The 27,049-nt window shown below is 50.6% G+C and overlaps 2 long non-coding RNA genes across 2 annotated transcripts in view; one reads left to right on the plus strand and one right to left on the minus strand.

The window, feature by feature from the left end:
* The window catches only part of LOC107969193 (uncharacterized), a 116,552-nt gene that overhangs the window by 62,724 nt on the left and 26,779 nt on the right, over nt 1-27,049 (plus strand). The gene's annotated exons all lie outside the window — the stretch shown is intronic.
* LOC107969192 (uncharacterized) lies at nt 7,110-8,350 on the minus strand. The gene is made up of 2 exons (XR_001710854.3): nt 8,123-8,350; nt 7,110-7,577 (listed from the first exon to the last, which is right to left on the minus strand). It is a non-coding gene; the product is annotated as an uncharacterized LOC107969192 (long non-coding RNA).

A 27,049-nucleotide genomic window follows, 5' to 3' on the forward strand; every position in this document is an offset into this window, starting at 1 on the left:
CTCCATAGAAACCTGGTCACTGACCTGGTTATTGACTTCCTTCTCTTCCCTGTCTCATAGCCCTCCTCTCCCTCTGATGCTTCCTGGAGTCACCTCATAAATAAACTTCTCGTACTCAAATCCTGTCTCAGGATCTGTATCTGGGAGAGCCTGACCTAAGACACATAGTCATTAAGACAGTGGCATCAGACTTAATCCAAATCTGGCTGTCTTGTAGTTGGTTTGAGTCTGACCCCATCATATCACCACAATATGATTGTAGGCAAGTCACTCAACCCACTGACTGTCAGTGCCCCCTCTTGAGAGCTGGGGATGGCGATAATGCCTTGGGTGGTTTTGAGAATTAACTGAGCAAATGTTTCTGATTCATGGCAAATGCTGAATGAATAGGAGCTGTTGTGGTTATTGGACATGCAGAAAGTTTGAAAACAACCCAAATGTCCGATGATTAGCACAGTGTCCGTGGGGCTGGAAAGGTTGGGGGAATAGGAAGCTCCTTGAGACCAGTCAGAGGGAGCCAGATGGGAAGGGGAGGAAGAGGAAATTTGCCTGGACTTTTTGGACACAGGCCCCACTGTCCTCAAGGAGTTTGGCTCCAGGAGACTTGATTTCTCAGAAATGGTGGCAAAGCTGGTGGAGAACTGAGGGGCAGCCTTGGCTCATTACATTGGAAGTGCCCCTTGACCCAGGGTTCTGCTAGCTTCAGGCTCAGGTTTGCTCAGGCCCTGAGTGTGCCTGCCATGAGCCTGAACCCCAACACTCAGTCACAGAGCCTCATCTGATGGTTGCTCACCCTACCCCCCTTTTGAGCCCAAGCTTCACTGAGAAGTATTTATTACACGTCAGTGTGATAAATGAAAAGTCATATTTTACTGTGAATTATCCCCAGCCCATGCGAGGCACAGATCTATAGCCTGGAGAGTTATTAAGTGCTTACCACGAAATGCTATAAAAAACTCATCATTTTCCCCAAGGGCCTCCCCCACCAGGGACTGGGGAGGGAAGGGGACTGGGGAGAGAAGAGGCGGCAGTCTCAGTTGTGGGAGGGGGACAGGGAAGGGTGGCGGAGCCCCCTTGGCTTGCTCTGCTTGGAGAAGGCACCTGGGGAGGGGTCCTGGAGTTCCTGGCCTTCTGTGTTTGCTTGTGATCTTGGGTAAGGTTCTAGGACTCAGTTTCTCCATCTGTTGAACAAGTGGGCATAGGGAGCAATGGTTTGGGAAGTCGTGAGCCACAAGCCACAACTGATAACATCAAGTTTAGTACCGTAATGAAATGAAGCCGACAACCAAGTGAATCTTACTCACATTTCCTGGAACTACTGACTTAACTGCACAATGAAGAGAGACTGTATCGTTTACTTTTTTTGTCTGATTAGGGATCCTGTGTATTAGTCAGGATCTTGGCAGGAAACAGATGGCACACTCACATTAGGATAATTCCACGGGGGTTTTCAGTACAGTGACAATTTATTAAGGTGTGGGCAGGGTATAGAGAAAGCACACAGATTAGTGTAGTCCCTTGGGGTTAGTAACAAGTATTACCTGGCTGTGACCCTCCTTAGGCAGCGACTGGTGAGAGCAGAGAGTGATGACCACAAGCCAGATGTCACAGGGACTGTGTGATGCAGTCTGGTCAGAGAGGAGCTGTGACCTTCTATGGAAGGAAGCCCTGCAGAGAAGCAGCCTGGGAAATGTTCACCTCTCTTCTCTTCGGTCCCCTTCCATGGCTCCCCACTGGTCAGACCGACAGAAGTCAGAAGGAGTCAGGGCCTGTGATGGGGTCCAGGCTGGTCAGCTTCCTTGGGCAGGAACAGGGTGAAGACAGAGTGGATCTGAGAGGGGAGTGGAGGAGACCCAGCCGGCCCTCCGTCACAGCTGGTCTCCACTCGAGCATTCCAGGTACAGGGAGTGCACAGCGTCCCTGAGCAACAGGTCCCACTGTCCAGCAGCTCTCATTACTGGGAAACTCTCCCTTAGAGCAAGCCCAAGTACGCTTTTCTAGAAATCCTCTCCATTTAACAACAAATACAGTGGTTACCAGGCTGCATTTGGGGGAAATGGGAAATATCCAGTTTGACTACTAATTGTAGGTTTTGCACGACCAATGCAAGTTTTCATAGCTTTTTTCTTTTTATGTTTGTTGATTCCCCTCTGTCTATGAACGACGATGATACTGATGTTTGCCCTGATTCCGCATGCTGCTGGATGCTTGTGGAAGGTTTGTGTTCTCACATTGATGTGTTCGCTAAAAGATGAATATGAGGGGTCCAGTATTTCAGTGTGTAAGGAACCCTGTGACCTTGTAAACTGCCCCAGATGACCTGGAGCTGAAATGCTTTTGCTTCTCTTTATACCAGGCATATAAACTGCTTGGTACAGATATCTAGCAAGGCTGACCAGAAACCCCCACTTCTGCCCAAGCAGGTGGTCATACAGGGCAAAGGCACCTCTTCCAGGACCAGAGTCCTTGCTGGGCCAGTCCTGCAGGCAGATGCGTTTGTCCTTCAAATGCTGGTCTATGAGGACTGGGGACAGGATGGGGAATGTCTGCCTTCACCAATTTCAATTTTTAGGCCAGGTGCCTTCTTCCCAGCCATTGCCCCTAAAACGCACTCTCATGGACTCAGAGGATCTCAGGAATGGGATGGACCTCAGAGGTGTGACTCTCATTCTGACTCAATAACCCTTGAGAGCTGACCAGGATAGTGGCCCAGTTTCTGTGTGAATATCTCCGGGGACAGGAAGCTCACCACCTATAAAGGCAGCCCATGGATGTTTTAGGAGCTCTGATTATTATCCAGTCAAGAAGGCTCCTGGCCATTTTAAGGGTTTCAACTGCTAATGACAGAGGGGAAACAGGCAGGAACAAAGAGAATAACAAACACCCAAGTGACACAGGCAGTGACCACCGGGGTCTGCTCAGCCTTTCCTGTCTTGCCATCAGAGAAGGCTGGGAAGTGCTATTCACCTTCCCTGCCTGCCTCTTCCCACCAGGCCAAGAGCTCCACAGAGCTCCCGGCCCAGCCGGCCCTAAAGTTGCCAACCCATGGGGCCTGGATTAACTGCTGGGTCATTTGCTTCTCAGGGCCCTCCAAGCTGCCTCTCCTGTCACCCTGGGCCACCTGCCTGCCCTGGAGGGGTCGTTATGGGATAGCCCTCCTCAGGAGCCTCCCCAAGCTCACTACTGTCTCAGATGCCTGCCTTCGTCTCACATGCGCCAGGCTTAGCCTGACAAGCCCGCGTCTCTCCTTGGGATTTCCTGCTGCTGCATCCCTTGCCTCTGCCCTATAAGGGGCAGCTATGGGCTTCCAGACTAGACTTCTCTCCTCTGAGGAGTGGGAGGACCTCTGGGCTCTGTGGAGATTTGGGAAGGGAAAGAAGTTGGAAGAGGCAGGGCCCCACAATCTAGTCTTTGTAACAAGGCCTTTGTCCTATTAGGGAGGCATCTTCTTCCTTCCTACTTTACCTCCATCCTGGGTGAGTCCTCCCACCCTGCATCCTCTCCCACCTCCATCCTAAGTGAGTCCTTCCACCCTCCATCCACCTTCTCCTGGGTGAGTCCTTCCACCCTCGTTCCTCCCCACCCCCCTCCTAAGTGAGTCCTCCTATCCTCCATCCTTCCCTACCTCCATCCTAAGTGAGTCCTTCCACCCTCCATCCACCTTCTCCTGGGTGAGTCCTTCCACCCTCCTTCCTCCCCACCCCCCTCCTAAGTGAGTCCTCCTATCCTCCATCCTTCCCTACCTCCATCCTAAGTGAGTCCTTCCACCCTCCATCCACCCCTCCACCCATCCTAAGTGAGTCCTTCCACCTTCCATCCTCCCCCCACCTTCTCCTGGGTGAGCCCTTCCACTCTCCATCCTCCTCTACTTCCATCCTAAGAGAGTCCTCCCATCCTCCATCCTCCCCCCACCCCATCTTGGGTAAGTCCTCCCACCCTCCATCCTCCCCACCCCCATCCTAAGTGAGTCCTTCTACCCTCCATCCTCCCCACCCCCATCCTAAGTGAGTCCTTCCACCCTCCATCCTCCCCACCCCCATCCTAAGTGAGTCCTTCCACCCTCCATCCTCCCCACCCCCTTCCTAGGTGAATCCTCCCAGTCTCCATCCTCTCCAACCCCTCCTGGGTGAGTCCTCCCACCCTCCATCCTCCCCACCCTCCTCCTAGGTGAATCCTCCCACTCTCCATCCTCTCCAACCCCTCCTGGGTGAGTCCTCTCACCCTCTACCCTCCCCTAACCCCCATCCTGGGTGAGTCCTCCCACCCTCCATCCTCCCCACCCCCATCCTAAGTGAGTCCTCCCACCCTCCATCCTCCCCACCCCCATCCTAAGTGAGTCCTTCCACCCTCCATCCTCCCCACCCCCTTCCTAGGTGAATCCTCCCACTCTCCATCCTCTCCAACCCCTCCTGGGTGAGTCCTCCCACCCTCCATCCTCCCCACCCTCCTCCTAGGTGAGTCCTCCCACCCTCCATCCTCTCCAGCCCCTCCTGGCTGAGTCCTCTCACCCTCTACCCTCCCCTAACCCCCATCCTGGGTGAGTCCTCCCACCCTCCATCCTCCCCCACCCGCCTCCTAGGTGAGTGCTTCCTTCCACCTCCCATTTTCCCCACCCCCTGGATCCAGGTGGCTGGCTGTTCTTTTCCTGCCCATACTACCCTGCAAAAATTATTGATGTATTTACTTATTTTAAGAAAGCCTTAACCAATTACACAGATAATGCCTATTATTATAAAAGAATTAGAAAATATAGGTAAGTGTAAAGATGATAAAAATGCACAATCTACCACCTGGAGATAAGCACTGTTGGAATTTTGGGTGTATATATTTCCAGGCTTGTATAAAGATATTTTTCCCCTTACAAGAATGGCATCATACTGTACATATTATTTTGCAACCTGCCTTTTCACTTGAAATATATGTAAGCATTTTTCCACGTCAATAAATATCCTCCCAACATTGTAGCTTATGGCCCCGCAGTGTTCTGTTGTGTGCATGGGTCAGGATTGTGGTTTTAATTCTCAGGGTGCTGGGGGTACAGGATAGAGATTACCTTCCCCATCCCCCATGTATGCAGGACGACCTCCTCTCCCCCTCCTACCTGTTGGCAACTGCCCTGTTGCCCGCCCCCGCCCGGCCTCACTTCCAGGCTTAGGTTGTGTTTTTATTCTCTTCAGCTCCCCTTTCTCACTTTGCCATTCATCCTTTTCTGAACCCTCCATTGGTGCTGCTGTTCAGAGGCTGGCCTCAGTTCTGCGACTCTCCTGGGGTTGGGGTTGTTGGCAGGGTGTGGGGGTCAAGTGCTATTGTAATTTTCAGTTGATAGAATTTCTAGTAGCATAGCAGTGGCTGAGCCAGAAACTGGAACTGGTTTTCCCAATTCCTAATCTGGAGCCCCAGACATTATCCAACATCCACTGCGCATCTCCTGATGGTCTCTGAGCCCTGAGAGAGTTGAGAAGCAGGGTCTCAGCCTTCACCTTGATCCTTTGGCTTGGGTGATTTGGCTTCCAGGGCTGTGCGTAGAGTGTTTGGTTTGGCCATGGCAGAGTGGGTTTGGGGTGTATGAGGATGACCAGATTCAGGGCTGATGGCTTTTTGAAGACAGTGGAGGATTTCATGAGCGTCTTCAAGTCCTTTCTTCACTGGAGCATTTCAGGTGCTTTCTTGGGTTCAGAGAGGGAGGGCAGGGAAGGGGTAGGCGTGGATATTTGGGGAGGTAAGAACTCAGTGGTTTCCAAGCCCAGCAAAGCCCAGCTGATATTATAGTTTCATTCTGTGTCTGATCCCAGTTTGGAAAACATAGAAATGACTCCACCTCCTTAGCTCCTCCCCCGATTGGGGAAACAGAGGTTTCCAGTGGCAGATATAGACTAATATCCTGCCTGTTTGCCTACCTCCGAGGCTGGGAGGGACGTGTTCTGTTCTCCATCTCCATCCTGGGAGTCACCAGCTTTGCTCTCAACCTCCCCCAGAAACTGTGCTTTTTCACCTTTTCTACATGGCAAATCCAGGGCAGGAGTCACCTATATGCTAAGGGGACTTAGCATGCACTAAGAATATTAGCAAAATTATGAGCTGTTTAGCTCTGATGAACTTAGGCATCATGGGCGCTTGGCATTGCACAGCTCAGTGCCGTTTTGTCTTGAATTACCTATGTGGGTGCTAGTAGGGCAGCACCACAGTCTTTTCAGTGCTGGGTGCTTCCTAAGGTCTCACTTTGGCTCTCAACAGATCTGTTTAGGAATCACTTGAAAGCGATAGTCCCTCTTTCCAAAAAACAGTAAGTATAGACAAGCATTTTGCATGCACTTTCAAGCTCCACAAGTGTCTCTCCTTGTTTGGAATACCCGTTTAGATGGTATAGTCACATTCTTTTTAATGCAGGGTGAATTAACCTACCAAAAGGATAGTGTGGGAGGGCAGGCATTCTGTCCGTAGGAGTACCTGGATTGATGGGAGGCATGTCCCTTCCCTGGGGGAGTTCCTGGTCTGAGGGCGGGAAAGGCAGCCAACATTCTCTAGGAGCTCATGGAATGAAAAGAAACAAACAATTATGGAATGACCTATACTCATTGGGGGCTGAGAAGAGTCCCAGAGCTTGAGGTGAAGGGCTGGGAAATAGATGAGTCTAATCTGGGAAGTATTCCTGGAGAAGGAGTCGAGGAAGTGATTCAAAGCAAGGAAGGATGCAGCGAAGCCAGAGGTGGTGGGATGAGGGCCTGTCAGTGTGCACGTCCAGGTCCTGGTGCAAAAACTGAACTCAGCGTGGTTGCCAAAAACAGCACGATGCCCCTTCACACGTGCGCTGGCTTATAAGGTTCACCTTTAGGAACATCTGCTTGTTTTCTCCCCTGACAAAGGAAAACATAAATCTGGAATGTTTCAAACATAAATCTAGAATGGCTTCGATGGATTTTTCCACCCCCTCCCTGATTTCAGGGCCTGAGGGTGTAGGCAATGCGTTGTCTTCTGTGTTTATCACAGCCAAGCAGAGCTGGGGGTGGCAGGCCTGCCAGCCTGGTCATGTGAAGGTGATATATGGAGGTTTGCGAGAGGGCCCCAGAGAGGAAACTTGGCATTCGTCCTTCAAACACAAAGTCATGCTCTTCATTTATTTATTTATTTATCTGCTGCATGGGGACAGCTTGCTTGCAATCCCACTGTGGAGACGTGAGACACAGGCCTGGGGAGGGAGGACCGGGGGGCCTGCTGTACTGGGCGTCCCCAAGAAGAAGCCAATATAGCCCCCCTGGTGGGTTAGGCCTTGGTGGCTGGGCAGCTGGGTGGCCACGCTCTCCTGTTTCTTTCCAGGACTGTCCTGGAGCTTTGATTTCTGTGACTCTGGAATTCTGTGCTGCTGTAGACTCCGTAATCAATGCTGGGGTCTGTGACTTAGGACTGAAAGACTCCAGAATTCTTTCCAAACTCAAGAAGTTTGTGGTTTTACAAAATGCACCAAGAGTTCTGTAGGATTCTCACACCCTGTGGAGGTGAGATGGGATCTATTTTTTGCTTACCCTGGAGTCTCTTCCAGGAAAGAGGAATGGGAGATCCCCTTGGGTGAAATTTTGCTGCTGGGAAAGAGAAAAACCAAATTGAGCCCAATTCTTCATTAACATCCTCTTGACAGATAGAATCCTAGATTAAAACCCACCCCCAAACATTTCCTTCTCAATCCTGAAATTTACCCCATGAATCTTCTTTCACTAGACCCATTTTCACCACCAGGCGAAAACTCCCCCCTGGGTGCCAGAGAACACCCTGTATCTCACTCTCTACCTTGGTCACCAGTCCTTCGGGCTTCTTATATATTTCTGGTTCATTAAACTTGGTTTTAAGCTTCTCACTTGAAGAGTTATGGGGAGTACAGTGAGGGGGCCTTGGGATGACTGCTCATTTCATTGTTGATCCTGCCTCATTGTTAGAAAGTTCACATTCTTTTGCTCTAATGGATCTCTTTACTTAGTTGCACTATGAAGCAGTTGCCTCCTAAATCCTTTATATAAAACACCCATTATTTGAGACCTTTTGGGAAAATAGCTATTTAGACAAGATAGGTCAGGTTATGCCATGGTGACAATAGCCTGAAAATGTTAATGGCATAAGGTTCTTTTCGTACCTCTACAAAGGTTGCCAGGGGTGTCTTCCAAATGACAATTTGGCAACCTGGGCTGCTTCCAGCTCAGCTCAGTTCCACCATCTCACCACAAGGCCTTCTGGGTCACAAGACCGGAAGAGACTGCGGGGAGATCACATGCTTCTCTGCTTCTCCATGCTTCAGCCCGGAAGTGGTGCTTGTTGCTTCTGCCCACAGCCCATTGGTCAGAGCTGTCACGTGACCTCAGCTAACTGCAAGGTGGCTGGGAAGTGTGGGGTTCCAGATGGAATATTTGGTGAGCATGGCTGTTTCTGCTGAACTCCACCTGCCCTTTCTCACCCTCAGGCAGGTGGAGATGCCCTAGTGGCTGGGGAGTGGCTGTGCAGGCGCTTGAAGGGGAACCTCCATGGAATAATCAAAGTAGAGTAGGTGGGAGCTGGAAGGACCGTAGGAAGCATCTAGACCTACTTCCTCCTACCTCCATTTTATAGATGATTAAAGTGCAGCCCAGAGACACTCAGTGGCTAACTCATGGTCACACAGCAAGTTAGGGGCAGGGCTGGCCTCAGGGAGGGCCCCCAGAGCCTCCCAGTTCTGCACGCCTGTCCCTGCACCCTTTCATCGGCTGGTCCCATCGGGCAGCTTGGGAAGGTGGAGGAGGGGTGCACTGGGAGAGTGCTGGGGCTGTGCAGCTCGGGGTGCCAAGGCCAGGAACTGGCCAGCCGCTGTTGTCTGACGCATTCATCCTGGGCATGATGGCCAATTAGTCATTGTGCCCCATTATGCCGCCTTAACAACTACGTTAGAGGCAGTCAGCACCCATGTTGTGTGGCAGCTGCGATGGACGGCGGCAGTTGTAATTAGCAGAGAAACCAGGGAGGAAGAAATGTGAAGCTTTTATAGTCAAGCAAACCTCAGAATTGAAATGACTGCTAATTGTGCTTTGTGAGCTTATTAACACGACTCTGGTTAGTAAATAATGCCCCACATCTGTGGGCTTCTCTCTCCATTGTCTCTGGGGCTGAGAATAAGAAAGAAAACAGCTTGTCCTTCTTTAGTGAGCACCTACTATGTGGCAGGCATTATTCTAACTGCTTTGTGTGTATTAACTCATTTGGTCTTCACAGTTATGAAGAAACAGAGGCACTGGAAGGCTGCGTGTCTTGCCCCAAGTACTGCAGCAGTAACTGAGCAAACAGGTCTGGCTTGGATGCTCTTAACCACTGGGCTGTAGGCACAAAGCTGGGTCTTTGTGTAAAGCAGGAGAGTGTGGGAAAAGTCAGAGGGTCCATGACCTTGGATGGGAAAAAGTTGCATCTTTCTTTTCACCAAACTTTAACTGAAATTGAGCATTTCCTTTCATTATGAAATGAAAGGAAGGTAACAAACCACGGCAGAATTAGCCACACCTTGGATTTGTCACTAATAGGAATCATAGATGTTTTCATACTATATTACAGATGTTTTAATACTTTGAAAAATAATTTTTGCTCATCAATTACTTCCTACCACAAGATCTTGTCATATAATACATTGATAAAAGGCACATATGTTACTACAGATTGCATTTAAAAAGTATTTTGATGATACTTTGATCCTATATATTTTATTTTATGCTTTTAAAGGCATAATTCTGAGAAGGATCCTGTGTGCTCACCAAAGGCAGCCACAGTGCAAAGAAGATGATGAATACCTCCTAGAGGGTATCTCTGGGCCTCACTCATGTGCCCCAGAAACCATGTTATTTGGGAGTGAGACAGTTAGATCTTGGTTCACACTCTTTCTACTCTATGTGGAGCTACTGGCAATTCCTGGAATGTGCCAAGTTCTCTCTTTTCCACACCTTTGTGCAAGCTATTCCCCATGCTGGGTCAGCTGCCCTCCCTGCCCCTCCCCCTATTCCCCATGTTGGGTCAGCTGCCCTCCCCGCCTCTCCCCCTATTCCCCATGCTGGGTCAGCTGCCCTCCCCACCCCTCCCCCTATCACCTGGCTCCTTGGTGCTCTTTGGGAAGTGAAGTGCAGTGACTCCTCCTCCCTCTGGGAAATCCTCCCCAGACCCCCAAGCTGCGTTAAGTGGGCTTCCCTTTGTGCTTTCCCAGGGTAAGCTCCAGGGTGGTATCTATCATATTAGATTGGCTCTTAAAAAAGTGAATTGTGATGGAGGATTTTGGAGAGATAGGCTTCTGGAACACTGGGGTGGTGAGCAGGGGCTTTGTTTGGTGACACCGAGGCACCAACTCTGTTTTCTACTCTGGATGAAGATGTGGCTGGGTCAGCTTTAAGAGTCTGGAGTGTCTATGAACATTCTCTGAAATGAGAGCACAGAGACCGTCAGGGCCAAGTGTCTGGTTGATGCCCTCGCACGTGGAAGGGCAATGCCGTCGCTGGAGTAGGAGGAGGCCTGCCTTTGTGAAGAGGGTCTCCAGCAGCTGTGCGACTGACTAGGCCTCAGGGTCCAGGGACATGCAAAGCGATGCTGTACCTGCTCCAGCTCTGGATGGCGGTTTAGGTTCCCCATAGTGCATGAGCAGATGTCCCCTTCCTGCCAACCCACAGCTCAGCGAGATGCTGCAAGCCCCCGCTTGCTGCAGTGCTGCAGGTGCTGTTCTGAGCAGATTGCATGGAAGAACTCATTTAATCTTCAAAAGCCCCCTAGAGATCAGCACCATTATCTTGATCATACATATGTGGAAACTGAGGCACAGAAAGGCTCCATGCCTTGCCCAAGATCACGGTGGATGGAGTCAGGAGTGAAATCCCAGCACTCTGATTCCAGAGCCAGAACTCCGAACACCAGACCCGTTGCATCATGTCTGAGACACATGCTCCAGAAGGTCTTGTATAATTTAGAAACTTGCATAATTTAGAACAAATCCTGACAAAGCTTGGTAGGTGTTTCTGTTTATCAGTTAAAGTGGCATTGCTGTGCGGTAAGCATGCAGACGGTAAGTTTACAATTCACTGGCCTGCCAGCTTCAACATTCTTCATGCTTAAAAGCAAATGTTTGGGATACATATTATTTCAAATTTTGCATATAAAGTGAGACTTTATTAATATCTTTATATCATAGTGTCAGATTCACATAATGCAAAATCTCATAAAACATGAGGACACTATTACTGCCGAGTGGCTTTGATTTTGATGAGTTTGGGGAGGCTAGACTGTGAGCTGCTCCAGGGAAGGCTCGTCTTTATTCATTGGCATCCCATGTGCCTAGCACAGTGCCTGGCACTCAGCTCCATGAAGGGCCACTCAACAAACACAATCTAATTCAAAGCAATGCAGTTTGGTTGGCTATGAGTTTGTTGTTGTTGTTGTTGTTGTTGTTGTGGGGGTGCAGGGATGGGAGCTACCTTGAAGGTTATACATCTAAATAGTTTTGTTCATCCCGAATTTACCCCCTCCTTTTTCTTCCTTAAAAGAGGGACCAGAGGGAATTAGCTGATAATGAAAAATGGGGGCAGGGGCAAGGAAAAAGCCAAGGATGGGCAGCAGGGCAAGAGCCCACATTAAAGAAAGGGGATGTCTGTGTCCAGGGGGCGGGAATGACTTATGTATTGGTTGGGGTATTTGTCTTTCAGCAATGAAAACCAATTCTGGGTAACTTCACAAAAAGGGGATTCAATTTAAGGTTTATTTGTCCTCCCGAGATCAAAACGAGGCTGGGAGGGTAGTCTTGGGGACAGCGTGTAGTGAGGGGGCTACCACAAAGCAGGAAGCCCGGAGAGGAAGCAGGGCAGCCCAGCCAGGAGGCTCTACCACGGGTGAGCTTCCAACCCTGCCCACAGCACACAGAGTGGGGAGCTTCCTGACAGGGAGGCTGGGTGCTTAAAGGCAGGGGATGTGGCCGCTGGTGTCCTCACTTGCATCACTGAATGGTCAGGTTGGAGGGACAGGGAGGGTCCTGTGTTGCAGATGAGGCATTGAGGCCTTGGCCTCTCTGCAGTAGTGACACAAGCAGGACCAGAGCTTGTCTCCTGGATGCTCTCTCCAGAGAGGGGCAGAAATGTCTTAACATTTTAAAGGGCCTTCAGAGCACCCTCAGTCTTCATCATGATAGGCCAAAAGCTCTCCCACCAATACACCTTGACAGGGCCTCCCTCCTTCTCACCCCAATTCTTCCTTAACCCGTAGGATGTAGGGTCTGGGACAGTGTTGGGAAGTGGAGGGATGGAATTCTGATCAACTCCAGGGGGTGGATGGCATCATTATACTGTGATGGAGGGGTGGTGTATGGGGCTGAGGATACAGGCATGGTGGCCCCTAACCACACCCAGCCTACCATGTTTCTAGGTGAGCAAGGAGTAAGATGGGACGATGGCCTTGAAGCGCAAAATAAGGAGAGGAGCTTTCCTAGAAGTGTATAAACCCTGGGTTGGTGTGGGAGGGGTAGTCGGAAGTCATTTTTATGTTCCTTTGTGTGCTTTTGTGCTACCTGCTTGTGAATATATGGGCCCTAGATAACTGACTGCCTGAGGATATGGCCATGGCCTGCACTTACCAATTCACTGGGCTTCACTCTAGGTAGGGCATAGGGGCAGGGAAGAGAAACTAAGATTAACTGAGCACCCACTATGTGCCAGAACTTTGATGTATGTGATCTCATTGAATCCAATATTTACCCCAACCCCATGAGGCAGTTATGATGACTCAGTCTTACTGGTGAGGAAATCAAGGCTCAGGCAGGTTAAGGTACCTGTATAGGCCCCCTCGGCTGAAAAGGGGTATTTTCATTCTGAATAAAGACTACCTTTTCCAGCTTTCCTCACAACTAGGTGTGGCCATATGACCAGATTCCGGACAATGGAATGAAACCAGAAATGGTCTCTGCAACTTCCAGGAAGTGTCATTAAAGGGAGGAGAGGGCCTTCTCTTCTGCTTTTTCCTCCCTGCTGGCTGCAATGCAGATGTAATGATTAGCACTGCACCAGCCAGAGTGGGCCACGAGGTGAGGTTAGGGAAGAGGCTATGGAGCAACAAAATGGGTGGAGCTGAGTCCCTGACACCGAAGGCACCCTGACAACCCTGGGCTCTCATCTGGAATGTGACAGCTAAGCCCAATTCTGATTTATATATGCCAACTTACAATCACAAAATCTATAAATTTGGAAAGGAGAACTTTATTTCTTGTAAAGGATTGCAACCTGCAGGCTGGGAAGCATAGCCTCCCATAGGGACGGAAAGCAGGCACTTAGAGGGAGGGAAGATGTTACAGGAGTTTTCTGCTTGGTAGATTAGCTAGACATACATATTTAATAGGTTATAGGAGGAAGATACGAATATTCATGAGGGGAAGTCACACTCGTGTGGAAAGCAAACATATATGTTACATACATCCTCTATTTGTTTACTTTGGGGTGGAGACAACATTAAAATGTAGTAAAATTAAGCTATATATGTCAAAAGGCACAAGGAGGACACAGAGGCACCCTGGGCATAGCTTCTGTGAACTGCCAGACCCAGCTTGGGGTTGGTAGTCACTTATAGGGAAGGAATGCTGGCGAGAGGGAAAGGGAGTGGTGCCAGGCAGTTGGTTGAAGTCAGTGAAGGACTGAGTCTTCCATTCTTTGTTTCCAGGGCTGGTTTCTGTTTAATTTTTAGAAAAAAAAAGTCTACTGGTGGTTAGCAAGGGACAGGGTATAAAGAAGCAGGATTGACCTGTCTTGTCCTTACTGGAAAACTTAGGTTTTGAGGTTTTTCTGGAATCTTCTTGGCCAAGAGGGCTTCATTCAATTGGTTGGGAGCTTAAGATTTCATTTTCATCTCACGTGTGGCCACTTCCTTGCTGGGGCTCAGCCTCTCTGGACCTCTGCTGGCTGGACCTGTGCAGTCGGGAGGGGTGACTGGGCAGCAGGGAGATTTCAGCTCCAAGGGGACAGAACATGGGAAGGGCTGGGGTCTCAGTTCCTTCACAAAGGGGAGTTCAGAATTAGCTGTTTGAGAAGAAAATGGTGTAGTGAAGGGGGAGGCGGTGTGGGACAGGGTCAGCTCCTGGCCTTGCTACCTTCCTGCTGGTCAAGCGCCCTTAAGCAAGTTGCTCTCTCTGAACCTTAGTTTCCTCATTTGTAAAATAGGGACAGTGATACCTACTCCACACCATTGTTGAGACAATCGGAGACAGTGTACATAAAGGGCCTGTGTGAGGCCGGTGCTCCATGAGTGGTAGCTCTTATTTTTATCGCTGGCTGAGAGTCAAAAGATCTAGAATTTTGGGTGTGCCATTGTGATCACGGGGTGAGACATTTAACTTTTCAGACCTTGGTTTGTTCCCAAGTAGAATAGGGGGGAGGATGGCAGGTTGGACTGCATGAACTCTGTGGTTCCTTCCAGTCCTGATATTCAGTCCAGTCCACCCTGCCCTCGTTTTACAGACAATAAAACTGAGGCTTATGGTGGCAGAGACAACTGACTGTGCTCCCCTTCCGTGGTATAGAGTTACTGTTGGGAAGCGGCTGCCCCAAAGGGACTGGACTTTTCCCAGTCTGGTTCTCACCAATAGAACGTGAGCTGACAGGATGTTGTATTATTACTCTGGCCAAGAGTTAGGGCATGGCTGTATCTTCTCCATCCTCTCTTCTGCTGTCTGCCTGCTGAACGTTGTGCCCTGGGCCATCTGGGAAGCTGCATGTTGAAGATGGCAGAGCCTCTTGCAGCCTGGGTCTGTAAATGGCACCCTCTCTTCCTCCCATCCCAGTGCAATTTTGGACTCTATGTGGTCAAGGCACACGCTTGCACTGAATGAAGGCCCTGGGATTTCAGGGTTTACCTGTGTAGCAGCTAGTGTGATCTTAGCAAACACACCCAAGAGGTAGCGTGGCTTGGCCAGCATCTGGGCCTCCTCTCTGATGCTTGGTGGCATTTTATGTGACAGTCTAGACCTCTCAATCAGTTTGCCAGTTCGTTGAGAGCCAGGATAGCTGCTCATACTCCTGTAGGCTCATGACAGCGGGCACTGGCCACTTCTCATCCACCCTACAGGGATGACCTGCTGGGACCAGGCACTGACTAGTCAAGCCTGGTTGATTTGAACTGGGCATCCACGAGGCACCGCCTGAGGCCTTCCAGGCTGAGAGCTGACCCTGCCCATTGGGTTCCACTCCCACATCCCTGGAGGCACTAGGGTTTGGGAACTGCAAAGCCATGGCCAAGGGAGCAATGGAGTTAAACTCTCAGAAGAGGGTGGGGGCAGAGGAAGGGCAGGAGCCAAGATGATGGGGTCCGGGAGAGGTGTCTTTGAAGTGGAGGCAATGATTCTTCGTGGAATTGAGGGTAGAGATCTGGAATGGGGCCAAAGCCCTGATCTGAGTCCAGCTCTGACCCCAACTTGTAGGTGACCCCACACAAGTCTAAGGTCACTGAGGAGTTGGTGACAGGAACAGAGACCCAAACCCAGCTCTCCATCTCCAGCCATGGATGAGCTATTTCTGGAAACTACCGTCGCTTCTCTGTCTTCCCTGGAACCTGGGCATCTCTGATTAGGATGCTAATGGAGGGAGGGGAGTGAGGAAGCCAGGGAGCTGCAGAGCCAGGGAAACACCCAGGGACTGGGGAGCCAGTGGCTAATTAAAGGCTCCATGTCAAAGAGGAATGCCAAGTAGGTAATTTCCATGCATTTGAATAATGGGGAAAATGGTTACCATTTCTCAAGTTTGCTTGTTGAAAAGAGAGAGGGGAAGAATGAAAGGAGAGGGGAGACTGTGGCTGCAGGGATCTCCACTTGCTGTTGAGGAAGCTGGGAAGGGGCAGAAGCAGACTTGCTCCAAGAACAGGGAGGGAGGGAGAACCGGAGGAGGCAATTTTCTGCCTTCTTCCCAGAAGGTCCTAGGAAGTTCCCTGAAACCTGGGCTAGGGGAGAGAGCAGCCATGCAGAGTGCAGTGATGCTATGTCCCAGGAGAGTTAAGGAAAGCCCCCCTCATGGGTGCACCACACTTCACAGTTTACACAGTTCACGTACCTTCTTTGTCTCACTGCATTGCTATGACAGGCTGTGAGGTGAGCAGGGAAGGGATGGTGATCATGATGTTGATGATGATTCTGATTTTAGAGGTGAATCACTGAGCCCCAGAGAGCAGGAGTGAATTGCTCAAGGCCCCATTTGCTTATGTATTCATTCATTAACTTAACAAAGCTCTTTACTGGGAATGCCAGACTGAATATCAGGTCCAGTGCCATGTGAGAAAGGCCCAAGGATGATGAGGGCCCAAGGTTGATGAAGACCCAAGGATGAGTAAGACACGGTCCCTCCTGGCAGGAACTCGGATTCCACAGGGAGAGACGCAGGAGGTGAAGCCACACATCACTAAGTGCTGTGGGTGCTGAGGTGGAGGGACCTAGCCTACCTGGGGCCATAGGGACTTCCTGGAGGGACTGCCTGCAAGCTGAGGTTTCAATCAGGAATTTGCCAAGTGACAGGGGAGGAGCACATGCCAGGCTGAGGGAATAACATATGTAGAGCTGGGGAGAGCCAGGAGGGCTTGTCTTGTTCAGGGAATATGAGAGGCCCATTGAAGAAGACAGGAGGGGTCATGGGCTGGGGCAGGGTTGAGGGCTGGGGCTGGAATCCTTGGTGGGAGAGGGATGAGACCACAGAGGCAGGCCCCAGACAGGCTATGGTTGGGCCTCGTGTGCTATACTAGGATGTATGGACTTGATCTTCAGGCCACAGGACCTAGAAGGTGGCTGAGGAGGAGCTAGTGGAATGGAGATCACCCCATGTCCAGGGCTGCTGCTGTCTCTCTGGAGCCGGCCATAAGAACCCAGCCTCCCACCCCACTTCTCCTGCCCCCAACCTCCCCATCCCAGTCCCTTGAGCTTCTTGAAGTCATGGACTCCCAAGAAGAGGAAGCCAAGCTGTGGGAAGGAGGGTCCCTACTGCTCTGGCCTATTCTCCCTTTTTATTTTCTGTGTTTCTGATACTTTGTGGTCTGGGGCCTGGCTGACCTTGGAGAGACTGCCTCTCCCATTGCCAGCCAATTCCTAGAGGGTGCATTTCCTATGCAAACCAACCCATAGAGAGTCCTTACCCCAACCACCTTCTTTATCATGCTCTTATGCTGATATTCCTCTGCCCTAATCACCCCAACTAGAGATGGCCCCTACATCTCAGAACTCGCTGAAATAATGCAAACCAGCCAATCCTGAGCCTGCTTACCCTGCCTCACCCACCCTTCCCGTAAAGACCACAATAAAGGCATTTGCCCATGTTTTCATCTTGCTCCCTCTGCCTGCCGAACAGCCCTGGCTTCCCACGTGGCCCCTGCATGGCTTGGCATACCCCCTCCCCTTGGGAACGGTAACAAACCATCTTTTCAATGGTAGCCACTCCTAATCTGTTAGCCTCACCACACCTGAAAAATAATGAAATGCACATTTTAAAACACCACCTTGCATCAGTTGCCTATTGATGCATAACAGATTACCCCAGAACTAAGTGGCTTAAAAAACAACAAATACTTATTGTCTCTCATAGTTTCTTTGGGTTAGAAATTTGGGAACAGCCTAGCTTGGGGTTTCTTCTGAAGTTACAGTCAAGATGCTGGCCCAGGGCTGCAGTTGTCTGAGGGCTTGATTAGGCTGGAGAATCTGCCCTAAGATATTCATTCCATTGCAAGATGGCTCACTCAATGCCTGGCAAGGTGGTGCTATGGTCAGAAGACCTCAGTCCTTCACCACTTGGACCTCTCTACAGCTGCTTGAGCGTCCTCACAACATGGCGGCTGGCTTTCCCGAGCCAGTAAGAGAGAACAAGGTGGAAGTGCAATGATCTGGCCTTGGATGTCACCCACTGTCATTTTGTGATAACCCCTTGGTTACACATTGTGGGAGAGAACCACACAAGGGCATGAATATCAGGAGATGAGGATCAGCCAGGCTGTCTTGGAGGCTGGACACCACACCCCTCCTTCCAAGGAAGAGCAGACAGAAGTCCTCCTCACCTCCCGTAGCAGGACGGTGAGATAAAGTTGTCTCCTTGCAGAAGGAGGGCAGGGCTTCCTAGGTCACTGGGACAGGGCAGGTCTCAAATGGCTGTGCCACTAACCGGCTGTGTGCCCATGCTCTTCAGGCCTCTGTTTGCCATCTCTGTGCTGTGGGAAGAACTTGTTCTGCTCTGTGGGGCTGGGAGAGGGATGGAGGATCCAGTTTCTAAGGGGGTGGTCCTGAGAATTGCAGAACATAGAGTCTTCCCCCTTTTCATTCTTAATCTTGTTTCTTCACATAGTCAGATAATCAGTTTCCCTGGAAGTCTTTGCAGCAATAAATTTGCATAACCACCCAAATAAGCACCATTCTTTCCTTTAAGTTAACCTTGGCCTATATTTCCAGTTAACTGTGCAATTAAACCAGGGTGAGGCTTTGCTTTCTTACCCCCATGACCATGTCTTTCCTGGATGGCTTGGAGCAGAGGCAGAGGCCTATATCAGCTCTGCTCACCTCCCCAACATTACCCCACACACTGCGTGGCCAATGCCCGGGGGTCAGTCTGGGCCAGCTCTCCTCTTCTCTCCTTTTCAGCTTCCCTTGGTGGTGAGGGACTCAGGATGTTGGAGCAAAGAAGGACCTTAGGACCATCTCATGTAATCCTTACATTTTACAGATAAGGCTCAGAGAGGGCCAGCAAGGGGTCAAGGTCACACAGCAAGTTGGTGGCAGTAATACTGGGGCGAGAACCAGGTCTTCTGACTCCCCTGCAGGGCTCTTTTGTTCTCCCTGTTGGGTATGCCCAGGAGATGCCCGACTGTGGTTGTTCTAGATGGGTCTTGGGCCACTGTGACTTAGACAGTCCCGTCTCCCTGCAAAAGGCAGGGTGGGTGCCAGGGTGTCAGGAGGGAGAGTGGAGAGGAAGGGAAGCTGTCAGTGTGGAATGGCCAGACCCCACACTTACCTGGTGGAGTGTGTGTATACAGAAGAGAGGAAGGTTAGGGGAGGGGGCATATATAAGAGAAGAGAAAATGTGGACCCAACCCTCTAAGCCTATTGTGCTCAGGGGAGGAATGACAGAGCAGGAAGTGCTCAGAAAGCTAGTGCAGAATGACCCAGCCTCCATGGGCCTGGAGGCCTGAGAGACCCTTCAAGTTTGGCTGAAATCGGAGTAGTGCATGTGAAGAGGAGGGTGAGCTCCCAGCCCCCAGCCTCACTCTGCAGGACACAGAAACAGGCCACCCCAGGAAGGGACGAGGAGGCATGGAGCTACTGATTGGACCCTCAGCTTCTTCTCCCACCTTGCTAGGGATGGCCCTTGTGCTCACAGCAGGGTGGGAGGACCCTCCTTCTCTCTGGCCTGGGCTGATGATCAGCTGTATGGCCCTTGGTCAGTGAGGCCCAGGGAGGCTCTGATATCCTGCAGGGTGGCCTCCTCCACTCCTCTTCTAGGCTCTTCCACTGCCTACACTGCCCCATGGGGTGGCAGGAGTGAGCCCACTCCTGGCCAGTTTCACTTAGTAATTTCTAAGTCTTCAATTTTGGCCATTCCTCTCCCCTCAATTGTCCTCCATTGTGAGCTGAGAAAGGCAAACACGTTTTGATCTTGGCTTAAGTAAAGCTGAATCTCAGTTTAAGAAAAAGAAAAGAAATCAGCTAGAGCTAGGAAGATATCAGCCCAGGTCCCCAAGAGTAAGTGGCTTCTGAATTATTCAAAGACTAAATTTCTCTCCCCATTAGACTAGAAACGCTCTGAGGGCAGGGTCTGCGTCTGTAACATCAGATGGCAGGGAAGCAGGCAGGAAGCCACATATGTTGAGGGCCTGTTGTGTCAGGCACATAGTACCTTGGAGGAGGGGTGAATGTTCCTGGTGTGGTACCATTTCTGTTTCCACTTTATGGCCAGGGAGCCTGAAGACCAGAGTCACACAAGCCAGTATGTGGCAGAGAGGGCTTTGGAAGCTGGGCTTAGGTGATGTCAAAGCCTAAGTGTTTTTCCCTACACCATGCAGGAAGGCAGAGGTGGCAGGTGGGGTCCCACCCCCATCCCCAAGCCCTGCAGTTGTTAGCCTTGCCAAAACCCTCAAGGAGCTGGCGAGGAGCAGGGGCCCCAAGGGAAGCCAGACTTGCCACCTGCAGGGGACTGGGTAAAAGCAAAACACTGATGCTAATTGGGGAGCAAGAGCCCCAACACCCTTATTTCCTGTCTTGGCTGCTTAGCCTAACAAAAGAGCTTTGTGTAAGTTGGCCCAGTGACAGCATCTTGTCATGCTCTTCCTTTCTCCTTCAGCCCGGCTCCTTCTTAGATTTTTTAGTGCTCCTTCTACTCTCTATTGCCATTTGATATAGAGTCATGGACAGGAGACCTGGGGTGCTGCCCGGGGGGCCACCAACTTACTATGTGATCTTGAGCAAGTTGCTTAACATCTCTGGGACTCAGTTTCTCCACCTGCAAAATGGGAGGAAGAGGACTGGATTGGATGGTTGCTAAAGTTCTGTGATGACTTTCTTCCCATCTTGAGGACTGGTATTTGGGAGGGCAGCAGGAAGCCAGGGCCAGGCCCACTTCTCAAGCTGCAGAGATGAGAGACGTCCTCACGGAGAGGTGTCTTTATCTGATCACAGTCTCATTAGAGAGAAATGCCATTTGATTATAATTTGCACTTTCTTTGAATTGTCAAAATGTTGACATACTCACCCCAATTTCTACCACCCTGTTCCACTTCCTCTCCTACTACCTGCTTTCTATGCCCCGCTGCCGACCAATGTCAGCCCTGGCTTTGTCTTGCCAAGTTGCCTTGTTCCAAAAGGATGACTGAGTTCTCCAGGAGGGTCATGCTGGGCCTCAACTGCAGCCCCTGCCTGGCTTTAGAGTGAGACTCAGGTTTGTAGGATCCATGATATGCCTGGAACTGTGCAGTGTGACCCTCATATTCACCATTTTTTTTTTTTTTGAGACAGAGTCTCACTCTGTCGCTGGGCTGGAGTGCAGTGGCGCGATCTCTGCTCACTGCAAGCTCCGCCCCCTGGGTTCACGCCGTTCTCCTGCCTCAGCCTCCCGAGTAGCTGGGACTACAGGTGCCCGCCACTATGCCCGGCTAATTTTTTTGTATATTTAGTAGAGATGGGGTTTCACCGTGTTAGCCAGGATGGTTTCAATCTCCTGACCTCGTGACCCACCCGCCTCGGCCTCCCAAAGTGCTGGGATTACAGGCATGAGCCACCACGACTGGCCTGTATTCACCATTTCTAAAGAAACTGAAGCTCAGAGAGGCTGAGAAACTTGTCCAAATCACACAGTGAAGTGATGGAGTCAGCTTTTAAATCCATCTATCCATCTCTGAAACCATGCTCCCCTCCCTGCTGCAGGCTGTTCACTTGTCTGGGGATGTGCTATGGGGCAAGAGCAGTGGCCTGGCCGGAGGTGATGACAATGATGACAGAGACAACATTACAGTTGGTACTCAAAGTGTGATCCCTGGACCAGGAGTGTAGGCATCACCTGGGAGCTTACTGAAAATCAGGCTCCAACCCAGACTCCAATCAGGATCTGCATTTTATCAGGACCCCTGGGAGATTCGAGAGCATATTAAAGGTTGAGAACTGTAGAACTCTTTCTAGCACATTGGCTCCTAGATTCCAGCCACAGGATGCTTTCTGGAGGCAGAACCTCATGATATCAAAAGGGCCTTAGAGGTCTTCAGGATGGTGGTTTCATAAACTGTGCCCTTTGGAGCAGTGGGGTTCTCAGAGATGTCTTTATGGCTTCTCTGGTGTGGGGTTGGGCCGAGTCCAGTAGGAAGAACTCCAGAACTCCCGCCACCTGCCACCACCTCAACCCTGGATTAAGTTTTATTAACTTCTCATGGGACACAAATTCATTGGGGGTGGGGTGGGGTTGTTAGGGTTTATTGCCTAAAAAAAGATTTTTAAAAACATGCTCTATTCCATCCTTCTAATTAGAAGGTGAGGAAACTGATAAACAGAGCATCAGGGACTTGTCAAAAGTCATAGAGAATCTAGGACCAGAATCCAGGTAGATCAATTAGGATTGTTTTTGGCTGCAAAACTAACAGTAAACTCACTAACAGAGGCTTAAGCAAGTAAAATTTGTTTCACGCAACAGGCAGCCAGGCATAGACTGATGAGTATTGGTACCTTAGCAGCTCAAGGGTGCATCTGGGGCTCAGAGTCTTCCTGGGTTTCCTTTCTGCCACCCTTAACCTGGGGCTTTTATCCTCGTGGCAGAAGATGGCTGCTACTGCTCCATGTCTTACATCCATGTTCCACACATGGAGAAGAGGAAAGGATGAATGGGCAGAGATCATTCTTCTAGTTAGTTTAGTTTTTTTTTTAATTGAAGGAAGGATGCCCTCCTCAGAGGCTTCTTCTTATTGCTTGTAGTTCTGAATGAATGATGTGGCCACTCCCATCTGGAAGATAGCCAGAAGGGAAGTGAGGAACAGGTTTGGGTCAAACCCCCTGATGGTGAATGTCTAGGGATCCTGTCCTGGTGTCCTGAAATTCTTCAGGGTCCCAGAATTGCATCTTTTGGGCTGAGATGGGGTGTGTTTGAATCAGACAGGCACCCGCTCAAGGCTCGAGCTTGAATCTCTTATTACGGCAATGGTCTTTATGAGAACCGTGTGGTGTGGGCACAGGAGCTTTGCTAAACAAAGATCTACAGACTTGGGGGCTTAGAGACAGAGGAACTGGATTACAGCGAAAACCACAAGGGCTCATTCTAATTCTCTGAGTATCTCCACTGCTCACAGCCCCTAATGAAAACATGTGTAAGAAACCCGCAAGGTTAATTTTGCCGAGAAAAATTCCAATAAAGCTCCATTAGATTTTCGCATTAAATTAATGTAATGGATGCTTAAAAGCCATGCTAATTAGGCTTTGTTATTAACAGGAATGTCAGGTGGATGGGATCTGGCCCGGAGCTGACATTTTATTCGGGCAACCTATGGGAGATGGATTTGCCAGTGGTCGGGAGACACCACATCATCCAGCCCCAGCTCCGACTCCGCTCACGCCTTGGAATGTCTTTAGTCATTTAAGTTCATTTGCCTGGAACTGGCATTGTTTCTCCAGTAAGATGGCAAATAACAAACTTCATTTAGTCTTGGCTTTTATTTTTATTTTTGGATGTTCCCAACTTTCCCATCTTTGTTTCTCTGCTAGGGTCATGGCTCTAACAGGTCACTCCCTTGCTCAGAAACCTTCAATGGCTCCCTATTTTCTATCAGATAAGGAGTCCCTGATCTGGTATTCAAAACCCTCTGGGATTTGGCTCCAATGCACCATTTCAGGCTCCCTTACTTCTCTCCAGGTATACAGAGGACTGATTCCTCTCTGAATGGGACCTTTCCAGTACCCCTTAGCTGTGGTTATAACTCCCAAACTCCATCATCTCAGCCTTCCAACACTTTTATTACTCTTTCCATTGTGTAATTGAGGAAACAGATCCTCAAACTGTCAGACCCCTGCCCACTCAGACCCCATGCCTCCCATATGTAAAAGCCCTGGCATGTTTTGGGTGCTCAAGCAAGATCTGTCTCCTACTTTTCCTCATTTCCCTCAATCTCTCTGCTGGGCCTGGTAGAACATCTTCAGGGTGGCTACCTGTCCTGCACCAGGGCTTGGGAATTCCAAATACCAGAAGGCATTTGGGGTGAGGCTCCATTTGGGAAAGAGGACATTTACAAAGCTAGGGATGAGTAAAAGGGAAGGCTTGGTCCCTCCCCGTCCCATCATCCTAAGACTTCTGGCCCAGGCTATGTGTTGGATACTGGAGTGAGTTTGCATGCCTGTAGGAAGATACCGACTCTCTACCTCAGGCTTGTCTCGGTTTTTACAGGGGACAGACTGAATCTAAGCAGTCTGGATTTGACTGCCAGCTGTTGGTTGTCCAGCATCTTGGGGTCCTTGGGGCCCATGGGAAGCTGCAGGTCAGAGATGGGCTGGGAGAATGATGAGCACTTTAGGAAGCTAAGCTTAAGTGCAGCCACCCTGTGGGAAGAAGGGGACCTAGAATTACTTTCCAACAATCCTATTCCTGCATCATAGTCCAACCCCAACCCTGGAGACTTAAGGATATAAACCTTTTCACCAGGGGAACTGGCCTCTCCAGATATGAACTAGAAGAGAGGGAGCTCATTTACGAGACTGCAAGCTGTCCACGGCACTAAGGAGGCACCTGGGAGAGGTCATTTATTTTTTCTTTTTTTTTTTTTAATTTTATTTTTCCATAAGTTATTGGGGTACAGGTGGTATTTGGTTACATGAGTAAGTTCTTTAGTGGAGATTTGTGAGAACCTGGCACACCCATCACCTGAGCAGTGTACACTGTACCATATTTGTTGTCTTTTATCCTTTGTCCCCTCCCACTCTTCCCCCCAAGTCCCCGAAGTCCTTTGTGTCATTCTTATGCCTTTGCATGAGGTCATTTAAACCTCTTCTTTTTCTGTTCTTTGGGATCTGTCATGTTTACATTCAATCCATGGTGCTGGCCATTTCCCCTTAGGGGTGAGTCGGATTTTCCCTTTGGGGTCACCATCCGCAAGGTACCCAGATTCGGGGTAAATTCCCTGGGATCTCACAGGAGTAGTCTTTGTTGGGAGAGTGAACAAGTGACCCATGGCTAGGGTTGGCAGGAGAAGAGAGGGCTTGGATCTTAGGAGCCTCATTAATCATCTGAAGGCTTTTTTTTTTTTTTTTGAGTCCTAACAACTCAGAACAAGGAGGAAGGAAGAGAAGAGCTCCCTACCCCCCTGAGAAGCAGCTGGAGCAGCTTAATACTTTCAAAACCACACAGAGGCATTCTGAGAAAACCCAGCAGCGATGGAGATGGGACAGCACAGGGAAAGTAAATGAGGATCCTCTGGGCCAAACCTCCAGACTAGAGGACTTGCTGGAGGCAGAAATGTTAATGTTCACTGCCATCCGGGGAGCCAGTCAAGTCAAAGGGCCAGCAGGAACTGTGTGTGTGTGTGTGTGTGTGTGTGTGTGTGTACATGAGCACGCACCTGTGTGTGGTGTGTGTAGTTAATGCAGGACTCCCACTGAAGAATAACTTGCCCAACTGACCCAAGGTAGGAGGCACATGCCTCCTCTCTCTTGCACAATGGAGATCTCTTCAAGACTGAGCTTGTCAGCAACATTGTCTGAAATGCAAACCTATGCTGGCTATCAACACATGGCCAGGCCACAGCACACTGTCATGGGGATGAGAGGAAAGAGACCCAGGCCTTCCCTTGCTGACCCCATGTACAGCCCACCTCCCATAACTCTTCTTCATTAAGGCAGGCCATGCGGCCATGTGGGATTTGCCCCTGAGCCTTGCATGACAGGTGGCACCCAGATGGGACCCACCTTGCCTGACACCCTTCTCCTTGAATCTTCTTTAAATGCCTGAGTGACCTCTCTGCCTCGCAAATCCTGCCCAGGTGGCAGGAAGTCCTGGCAAAGGTGCATGAACCCAGGTACCCAGTGTCTAAAATGAAGTGCGTGTGAGAGTGTGAGTGTGCATGTGTGCATATGTGAGAGAAAGAGAGAGAGAGAGAGAGGGAAAGAGAGACAAAGAGATTGAGAGAGAGAGTCTGGTGGGAATCTGGAAGCAAAGGATATGAACAGCCAGTTTGGGCAAGGATGGAGGGGAGAGGGACCTCATATCGTGGAACGTGCCCCATCTGGCTGGGTCCAGGCCATTGCCACTGCCACTTTGGTGCTGGCCTTTGGCACAGGTGGGCAGGGGATCTCAGAACCTCTCAGAAAGGGGAGCCTGGGCAGTCTAGCCCACCACCTGGGGCCTTGGTGCACAGCTTATGGCTGTGAGTTCACTGAACACTGGGGTGAAATAACAAGCACTAAGGAGGCAAAGCTGCAAAGGAAAATGCCCAGGAAACCTTTGCCTTTCTGGTCTGGGAGGTGAGTTAGGGGAAAAGAGGACCAAAGGCCAAATGGTCTTTTTTTTTTTTTTCTTTTTTATTGATCATTCTTGGGTGTTTCTCGCAGAGGGGGATTTGGCAGGGTCACAGGACAATAGTGGAGGGAAGGTCAGCAGATAAACAAGTGAACAAAGTTCTCTGGTTTTCCTAGGCAGAGGACCCTGCGGCCTTCCGCAGTGTTTGTGTCCCTGGGTACTTGAGATTAGGGAGTGGTGATGACTCTTAACGAACATGCTGCCTTCAAGCATCTGTTTAACAAAGCACATCTTGCACCGCCCTTAATCCATTCAACCCTGAGTGGATACAGCACATGTTTCAGAGAGCACAGGGTTGGGGGTAAGGTCACAGATCAACAGGATCCCAAGGCAGAAGAATTTTTCTTAGTACAGAACAAAATGAAAAGTCTCCCATGTCTACCTCTTTCTACACAGACACAGCAACCATCCGATTTCTCAATCTTTTCCCCACCTTTCCCCCCTTTCTATTCCACAAAACCGCCATTGTCTTCATGGCCCGTTCTCAATGAGCTGTTGAGTACACCTCCCAGATGGGGTGGTGGCAGGGCAGAGGAGCTCCTCACTTCCCAGTAGGGGCGGCCGGGCAGAGGCGCCCCTCACCTCCCGGACAGGGCGGCTGGCCGGGCGGGGGGCTGATCCCCCCACCTCCCTCCCGGACGGGGCGGCTGGCTGGGCGGGGGGCTGACCCCCCCACCTCCCTCCCGGACGGGGCGGCTGGCCGGGCGGGGGGCTGAACCCCCCACCTCCCTCCCGGACGGGGCGGCTGGCCGGGCGGGGGGCTGACCCCCCCACCTCCCTCCCGGACGGGGCGGCTGGCCGGGCGGGGTCTGACCCCCCCACCTCCCTCCCGGACGGGGCGGCTGGCCGGGCAGAGGGGCTCCTCACTTCCCAGAAGGGGCGGCCGGGCAGAGGCGCCCCCCCACCTCCTGGACAGGGCGGCTGGCCGTGCAGGGGGCTGATCCCCCCACCTCCCTCCCGGACGAGGCGGCTGGCCGGGCAGAGGGGCTCCTCACTTCCCGGTAGGGGCGGCCGGGCAGAGGCGCCCCTCACCTCCCGGA

Source organism: Pan troglodytes, chromosome 19, assembly GCF_028858775.2.
Source record: "Pan troglodytes isolate AG18354 chromosome 19, NHGRI_mPanTro3-v2.0_pri, whole genome shotgun sequence".
Taxonomy (NCBI): domain Eukaryota; kingdom Metazoa; phylum Chordata; class Mammalia; order Primates; family Hominidae; genus Pan; species Pan troglodytes.